The sequence below is a fragment of the Paramisgurnus dabryanus genome, chromosome 22 (genome assembly GCF_030506205.2).
Source record: "Paramisgurnus dabryanus chromosome 22, PD_genome_1.1, whole genome shotgun sequence".
NCBI lineage: Eukaryota > Metazoa > Chordata > Actinopteri > Cypriniformes > Cobitidae > Paramisgurnus > Paramisgurnus dabryanus.
The window spans coordinates 26256331-26265905 of record NC_133358.1 but is presented as its reverse complement, the minus strand read 5'-3'; the positions used below and the strand labels follow the sequence as shown (position 1 = coordinate 26265905).

At 33.7% G+C, this 9575-nt stretch overlaps 1 long non-coding RNA gene across 1 annotated transcript; it reads left to right on the top strand.

Moving 5' to 3' along the window:
• The first annotated feature begins 3538 nt into the window (after positions 1-3538).
• Positions 3539-5919, top strand: LOC135740579 (uncharacterized). The gene is made up of 4 exons (XR_010529214.2): positions 3539-3815; positions 5309-5365; positions 5505-5568; positions 5856-5919. It is a non-coding gene; the product is annotated as an uncharacterized lncRNA (long non-coding RNA).
• The last annotated feature ends 3656 nt before the right edge of the window (positions 5920-9575 follow it).

Here is a 9575-nt window from a genome sequence, read left to right as displayed (position 1 = left end):
AGACAACTTTTTAGTTCTCATTACCGAAACATGAGTTTGTAAATGCATATATTTAATGTAATATCATGTTGCGGTTATGATAATTTTTGATAATGATAATCTAAAAAATGTAAATAATTCTATAGGAAATATTTTTTAAATCCTCTAAAAATAATGTTTATAGTACTAAGTTCAGACCTTAATCTTATATGTGCAAAAAAAAAATTGGCTTCAAGGGGTTTTTAAAAAATCTGATGCTGGACACCTTCTAAGTCAGGATAATCACCCTAATTTGTTCTTATTCACATTTTTCCTTTTTTTTTTTAATATGTTTTGGACATACAATGTGAGATCTGAGTCCGTCATGATCTGGCTTAACCGATCAGAAATTAATCAGGTAAGAATTTGACTTCTTGCATCTATTTATATCTGCGACCTTAAAAAATGTATGTCGGTTTAAGATCTTTGTAAACATTTCAATTATATTAGAAACTTACTTTATGATATCTGCCTGCAAGAGCCATACATAATACACTTAACAATACAAATAGATTACATTATCCCTCAGCATTTCTTTAATTTCCATTTTTAAATGCATAAAGGACTGTCAAAAATAAAGGTACAAAAACGTCACTTGGGCCTTTTTTACACTTTAAATTGGTCCTTATATGTACCATGTATGTTTGAAGTACCAATATGTACCTTTAAGATATTAAATATCCATCGCTTGGGTACAAAGGTGCACTTTGAAAGTGGACCCCCCAGTGACCGGCGGCGTCTGTCCGTGTGACTTTGGGTGCTGCTCAAATCCTTGCAGCATCTAAGAGCGTCACTGACACAGTTTAAAATTAAAGGGGACATGTCATGAAAATCTGACTTTTTCCATGCTTAAGTGCTATAATCGGGTCCCCAGTGCTTCTATCAGTCTAGAAAATGTGAAAAAGAAACAACCCAGTAACTTAGTTTTGGTGAACCATTCTCTGCAAGCATGTAAAAAACAGGTCATTACATTTTTTAATAATTATAATAATACCACCCCTTAATTTGCACTATCCAACCACAGCACTGCTATTTAGTGCAGAGATCAGCTCATTTAAATTTTAAAGAACACACCCTAAAACGGCACATTTTTGCTTACACCTACAAAGTGGCAATTTTAACACGTTATAATAAATTATCTAAATGGTATTTTGAGCTAGAACTTCACATACGTACTCAGGGGACACCAAAGATTTATCTTACATCTTTAAAAAGTCTGTATGCGATACCCGTAATTATATAAAATCCAACTTACTGATATTTTACTCTATTACTGTCTTGTTAATTTGCACACACGTTTATATGTGTTCATAAGAATGTATAAATGGAGCCACTGACAGCTGTTATGACAAAAGCAAAGGTGGTAAAAATGATTTCAATCACAACAAGCAGATGCTTGACTCATTTCTGGTAGATTTACACCACAGAACAACGCATTCATGCAAATCCCTAGATGCAAATGAATGCATGCTCGAACAGAGAGGAATTCTGGGAAAGGAACTGTCCAGCTTTTGAGAGTGTTGATGTTGAGACTGCAACACACACACACACACACACATGCACACAGGTAATTAGACAGAAAAGAATGGTTATAGGAGTCTAGACAAATGGGCTCAATTTAGACCTTGGTCTTTATTCAATCACTCACAGTACATTTGGCACTACAGAGAGACAGAGGGTGGCTGCTGCTTCTGATGGAGAAATTGCGAAAGAGAGAAGAAAAAAAATTGTGTCTTCAGGTACAAGGATTGTCCAAGATTAGTAGTTTCAGAAAAGACAGTGTGAAAATATAAATTTAATTGTGCTCTGATATTGAATCCTCAAGTGTCTATTTATCAATGTCTTGTTCTATTTAAGTTCATTTTTCTCAAGCTTACATTAACTTTCTGTTGTATAAAAGGTTCCCCCATATAGCAAAAAATATATTTTAAATATATGCTAAATTCATTTTGTATTATGTTATTCTCAATTGAATATATTTTTGAATTTGGAAATAAATTTAGGTTTAACCTTCATATATCAACATATAAATCCATTTTGACAAATTTCGGTAAAAACGTGTTTTCTAAACCAAGAAAGTGACAAGATGAAAACCACTATTTTCTGTTACAAACTTTCACATAGCATCTTAAGGTTATAAAAATATAAAACATTCAAATCCATAACTTGATTTATTATAAAAACAAATTATTTTTTCCACAAAATGCAATAAATCCATGACAATTTTTATTTTCGAAATTCTATAAATCTATTCAATCAATGTATAAATATGCATTCATCTTTGCCATCTTATATTCATTTAGTTGAACAGCTGTACACACTGATTAAATAAACATTAATGGCATTAATCAAAACACTTACTTTGTCATATTAGGAACACTGTCATTGCTGCGCGGTTATACTTGACGTCGTTGCTTAACATTTTCACAGCGATCAGCTGTGATTCTCGTTGACTTTGAATAAAATTATGTAAAGTTTTTCATAAGTTCCCCTGGGGTCAATGTGTTAGCACGAGAGAAGCTATGCTGTCAGGAGAACAAGCGATCGTCTCCCGAGTGCCTCTCACGTAAATTATAAGATGTTGATGGCTTACGTTTCTTTCCCGTCACAGAAAACCACCACAGGTTTATCAATGCTATTAAAGTATTATTTTGTTTTTGTTTGTCTGTTGATCACGAAGTACAAAATAGATGAGGAAAACTAGGACTCCGTGTACTCAGCTCGCTGCCATTGTTTGTTTACATTGCATGGAATGGTGCGCTGTAATTTGTGGAGCGGATTTATTGCATTCTGTAAAAAAGGAGGAGTGGCGTTTATCGCGTTTTGGGAAAAAAGGGAGAAAAGATGACAGAATAACACGGCGGATATTGGATTTTGCGTAAAATTAAGAATTTACTTTTAAATACTGACCTGATACAATACTGATTTTGGCAGTAACTCTTTTTTTTCAAAAATGGCGTCTTTTGGGTTTTGGAACCAAACTCTTCATATATTTCAAAATGTATTTTTTGCCCAAATATATTTTAAATATATGCTAAACTTTAACTTTTACTTAACTTAGTAAAAGTAAATTTTATAAAGAATATTTTTGAAGTAAAAATATATTTAATTTGAACCTTTTTGAAACTGTTATATTTAAAGGTTCGTAATATATTTCTTCCAATGTGATGTGAATATATTCAGTCCTTGGCTAAATATATTTCTATTAATTAAATATATAAATGCTTTAAAATGTATTTACTTTAAAAATATATAAAAACAAAAAATATACAAAAAATTGGCAAAAAAATAATTTTTGAAAATATATATATGAAGCGTTTGGTTCCAAAACGCGATAAACGCCATTAAAAAAAAAGAGTTACGGCCAATATCAGTATATTTATTAGGTCAGTATTTAAAAGTAAATTCTTAATTTTACGAAAATCGAGCAGAACCAAAATATTTTACAGCTGATCGCTGTGAAAAATGTTGACATGTCCCAATTATAACCGCAGCAATGACTACACTGTTAGATGTCGCTGTAGATTTAGCAGTACATTACTGTAAAAATCCACAGTACTATACTGTATGTGTACATTACAGTACAGTACTGCAGTTCATAATGCATTCTGGGTAAATTTGTTTGAGCGGGAAAATTTTACAGTATCTTTTGGTCTTGATGTAACCTTGCTGTAGCCATTGCTGTAATGTGCCAGGTGTACTTGCAATAATCAGAGAAAGTGCGCCAGAGTCAAATCACACAGACAGCACAACTCCTGGCTGCAGCTGAAGGAGGACGATTGATTTCTGGCAGTTCGGTAAGTTTGAAATATTTCTGTTTCATGAAAACTTAATTTTTAGTTTAAGAATGTTGTCAATAGTTTGTCACAATATTGTTTTAAACGTGCAATGAGAGAGAAAAACGGTCGCCAACAAAGTTTCAATCTCCCTCAGAAAGTAAGCTAATGTTACACACAGATGTCTACCTCTGCTTTAACTCGCTTTACACCTTTATTAATGAATATAGGGTTGTTTTAACTAAATTATGAGGGTTTTGGTGAGTTTATATTGTGTTGAAAGTGTGGTGACAATGAAACTATTTTTAACGAAATGGACAAAGACAACCCGCCAGCGCGGTTTTGTGGTCCCAGCATAACGGTCGTTTATCTCGGCGTTTCATCCGTTCAGTTAGCGTCAGAGAAAAGTATTAAGTTCGACTGTTTGGCAAGGCTGACTCGTGGTTGTAAACAGTCAGGACTTGACACGCCGTACACAGCATACTGTAGTACCGAACTCCTCCACAAAAGTGAAAACAAGAAACCTCATATTTAACTGGATACATGCATCGAACTCATCGCAGCTTTAACTTCGACCAAATATCATTCAGACCTGGGCTCATCTTAATATCAGATGAACGAAAGGGATTGCCGCGCTTACTGTTGTTGTTATTATATTACGGTAACGTATATCAGCAAAAGCAGAGAATATCTTCTCTAAAGCGTTTTACACGTCCAGTAAGTTGTCCAATACATTTTTATGGCATATTGTTTCCACCACTTCAGATGCATTACATGCAGTATATATAAGTTTCCAAAACGCATCAAATCAATGCACGAAAAGAGAATGGGCTCCGCATTTACGTACCTTTGTCTTCTCGTCTCTGTCATCTGATCCTTCATTGCTGGATGTAAAATAGTCCATAATAACATCGTGTAGGAAACTGGCATCACCAGGATTGCTCAGATTTAGGCGATCATGTTTATCTTTAAAGTGAGCAGCTAGCTACTAACGTTAACTTGTTAAAAAACTTTGCGTGAAATAGCGTGTTACACCGCAGCCGGTCCGGGTAAAACATTAAAGGGACAGTCTTTTTACCTTGTCACTATAAATCGCTATTTTCTGCACTAAACGAGACATTTTCAGAGATTTTCTGTAGACAAGATGTTATAGAATAATAATTAAAAAAAGACTTAGTTAGATATTTTTATATAATATATAATAACTTATATATATATACAGTAATGTTTTATTTGTTAGCATAGCATGATATTAGATTTAAACACTTAATACATTTTTAAATCAATCACTTTGTCTCTGTTTACATTAGTTAATGCACAATGAACATTATCAAATATTATTAATGTTGTAAAATATATTGTTCATTGTTAGTTCATATTAGCTAAGGCATTACCAAATGTTAAGGAATAAAGTCTTATAGTAAAGTGTTACTAAATTTTCTTTTACCATTTCCTTCACAATGTCTACTTATTTCTATGGCTAACAGACTTTGTAACATTTGTCTTTTTTACAGTCTTACCATTGCTTGTAAGCTGGATTGGGTAAGATGGATCATCTTTAAAGGCACCAGGCAAGTACATGATGTACAGTTACATGTAATGTATTTTTTCGACTGCAATATTAAATGCTTTCACGTCACATGCAAAATTACACAGGAATGTGGCTGACTTTTTATTTGTAATTTACCTGAGTGTCATTGCACTTTTCAGGAGTTAAGGCAGATGTGGAGGCACAACGGGTGATACCAGACACACACCAAGCACATTATGTTCGGTAAGTTTGCACTTTACCACTACAGTTTCTTTAAATACCCATGTATACACTCATTCACAATTCCCACACACAACACTGTAACACGACCATACACAACATGTACACAATTGTCTTAGTTTGCCATGTAGAAATATACAAACAGAAATATTCAGACTTTGGTTATAAGAAATTTAATTTAATAATTGTATTTATTTAGCAGAGGTGTCCCTGGACTTTATTGACAAAAGATTTTGTTTTCAGAATAAAAAGTTGTGTCCAAATCAGTAACAATTGTACTTTCTGTTCAGGACATTCAATCATGACAGGATCCAGGTGGATGCTGTCCATTGAGGAAAGAGTTTGTTCAGAGGTAAGTAAATCTTCTGTATTTTAATGTAATTAGGTGTGGAACAGTAGAATAAGAGCAAAAGGTTTCAGAATAGGAGTAAATTCAAGGCTGAGTTTAATTTTTTAAGAATCTTTTTCTATCTTATATTTGTTGACTTAATGTTTATGATATTTCTAACAGGTTTCTGGATAGAATTAATTCCAAAAATGGGAAAAAGTGCACATCCAGACAAGGAGCAAGCAAAAAGACAAGGAACTTGGTGCAGAGAAAAGCTGTGGCCATTAACCCCCATGTGAACAGCTTCATGCAGTCCCTGATTGAGTTCGAATGGACGACTTCAAAGTAAAGGCCACTGTGGTCTGTCTGCCACAGTTTAATGCATTTATTTTTAGTGTTAAATGAAATTCAAGTAGAATATTTAAAACTATGGGCCAGTGTTCTTTTTACCACAGTGAAATGTTACCTTTTAGTCGATGATGGACTTTAAACTGAAAACTTCAAACTATGGAACAGTGTTCTATTTGCCAGAGTTAAATATGTTACAGCAGGGGTCTCCAAACTTGTTTATACTTGTTGATTTTATTTTTTGTTACTTGATTATATGTTTATTATTGTTTAAAATCTTGTTTTAAATATGTTTTGTTTCAATTAAATGTTTTTTAAATAAAATTTTGATACATACATTGCTTGGATTGCCTTTTAATTCATTATGTTTTAATTTAGCATTTTTACCATATTAATAACTATAGATTTAAACCTAAATCTCTAGCTATTTTATATAATATTATTGTATTAACTGTAATAAGTAATAAATAGTATTTATGGGTCAATATAGACATTACAGTAAATTACTGTAAAAATAGACTACTGTAATAAAATATTGTAAAATTACAGTACAGTACTGCTTTGTAACTATACAGTACTAGTTTGTGTACTGTAAAATGGTATTACAGTACAGTACTGTAAAACCAAAATACAGTAACTTACTGGCAACCGTGCTGCCAGTACCGTACTGTAAAAATACAGGGAAATCGTTAACAGTGTAACATTATATGACAAAGAAAGTGTTTTGGTTAATGCCATTAATGTTTATTTTTTTAAATCAGTGTATACCACTAATCAACTAAATGAATATAACATGGCAAAGATGAATGCACATTTATATATTGATTCAATAGATTTATAGCATTTTGAAAATCTTGGATTTATTGCATTTTGTGGAAAAAATTATTCGTTTTTATAATAAATCTTTGAAAATAAAGTTATGGATTTGAATTTTTTGCCACATGGTCCTTGTCAATGAAAAAAGTTCTTTGGACTACAAAAAGGAAAAAATCTGGTTGGTATCACTGTTAGAATTTTTTTTTGTTCAAAAAATGTATCCCAGTTATCATTGTGGCCGTCATTTTTTTTTTGATGAGGTACTTTTATAGAGCATTTACAGAACTATTTTAAGGATTAGAATGACCATTTTTGTTCCTTTGAGAAACTTCTTAAAAGAACCTTTTCTTTTTTACCTTTTTAGTCTAAAGAACCCTTTTATGACACAGAACCTTTTATGCAACAGAATGGTGCACTGGACGTTAAAGGTTTTTAATAGAACCCTACAACTTTTGTTTTAAAGGTGCCATTTTTTCGAAGCTTTGACTGGTTTACAATGTGCAATATAACATATGTTTTTGTTTTTTGTGTAAAAAAGTAAAGGAATTTTCTCTATAGCGCTGTTTTCACTGTTTAAAAGTGTAAAGCCTGATGCATCAGACTCAAAGGCATTAGCTAATGGCTGGCTTAGACCAGCTAGAAACCAGCTAACATTTCCCAAAACAAAGTCTTGACCTTCTTATTGATTCTTGCAACAAACTGTTTAGTAATGAAAGTGTGTCTCTTCACGCACTCTTGGGCCAGACCTTGGCTGGACAAGTTACTGTTCTTGGTTCTCACTCTTCTGTGTTAAATGCTTTGGCAGGAAAATCATGGGAAGGAAGAGGGCATGCCAAACAACGGAGATGCCTGGAGGTCCTTCACATCCATCTCATAACAGTTCTGTGGAAACTTGGTGAGTGACAAAATCATATTCATCCACAGATGAAGGCCCTAAGTGAAGTAGTGCTGTACATTTTTCATATTATTTGGAGTAGAGATGATGCAGAGGTCGGGCAGATACATTTTTGTGTTGATTATAAAATGTCATTGCAAAATTTCTTTTAAAGCGCAGCCATGCAGATAAAATATTATAAAAGCAGCATTAAAGTAAAGTTAGAATAATAGAAATAACAAAGAAACCCTTCAGCCAGATTCCAGAGATTAAAGATACATTTGTAAAGATTTGTGCTGCTCACTTGGGTTCAGAACTAATTGTTGAACATTACGTTTGCTGGATCATTTATACATTTCTACCTTCCTCTACATGTGTGATGTCTGATTTTGCATGGAGAGAGAGAGGTTTTTGATCATCAGTTAAATGAGATTTGATGCACCTGGTTCTGAAGAGCTCCAACTGAGTCTTAGATAAAGACTTTTGTGATTCACTGGGTCAATTATCATTACAATCTGACCTCCAGCTCTCCATTGGGGAGGTTTTGGCACTGACACACGTGAAGATACTGGCACGCGTTCATATACGCCGGAAACACGATCGAAGGTTACACTTTGTTTTTTAAAGCTTTATATTATCCTGCATTCCACCTTGCCAACAGTCACCTACCATTTATCCAACTCCTACCCACAATCCCCTCTGAGGAGCTGCCAGGGACGACGGAGTCTGCCGAACAGGTCGACCGGGCCATCATTACACACCGACTGTTTTATCTACTTCAAACAGTCGGTAATGGAGAAAGAAGAAACCGAGTCAGTGGAGAACCCCGCGCGCCTTGTGTGAAGTTATTTTTTTCGGGTTTTTTTTGTGACCCCCGCATTGCTGTTCGAGGAGTTTCATCTCTCTTGCTCGCTCTTCTCTCTCTCTCTCCTGTTTTTTTCTCTCTCTCGCATGGTTGAACTGCCAGCCCGGGAGCCACCCTCTCAGTCTTTGATGCATTTTTAATTGTCAGAGTTTTAAAGGTCAGATTTTCAACCATTACTTGTGCAAAGAATGTTATACAATTTAGTGGCAATTATGGCCGGTGAACTTCACTGCATGGAGGGATTTTTAGATGATCCGTCTAAATGTACTTTCGATTATAACAGAATGATGATAATAATATAGACATTTAAAGAATATACATTTACTGAATATATACAGTATTGTGCAAAAGTCTAAGGTCACCACCAGCTTTGCTTTTTTGTTTTATATTCATTCTCTTGTAGCTGATTCTCTTGTATCTCAAGATACAAACAGAAAATATAAAACAAAACGTATTCTTCAGATAAATGTAGTATTCAGTGTGACCTCTCTTAGCACTGTTAACACATTTTGAACTCTTTTGCGGAGACTGAAGTCTGAAGTTCATTTCATTTGCTCGAGTGTAAGAGGTCACACTAAACACTTGACATTTTAGCTTATCATTTATTGTTTTTTAGAAATTTCCTTTATTTTCTGGTTGTATATAGTAATGAAAAGACTGATTATATGTGACCCTGGACCACAAAATAAGCCTTAGGTATGGTGGTAATCATATAAACACCAGTTGTGTACATTTAACACCAGTTATTTTGCTGTGTAAAGGTCAGTTTTTTTTTTTTA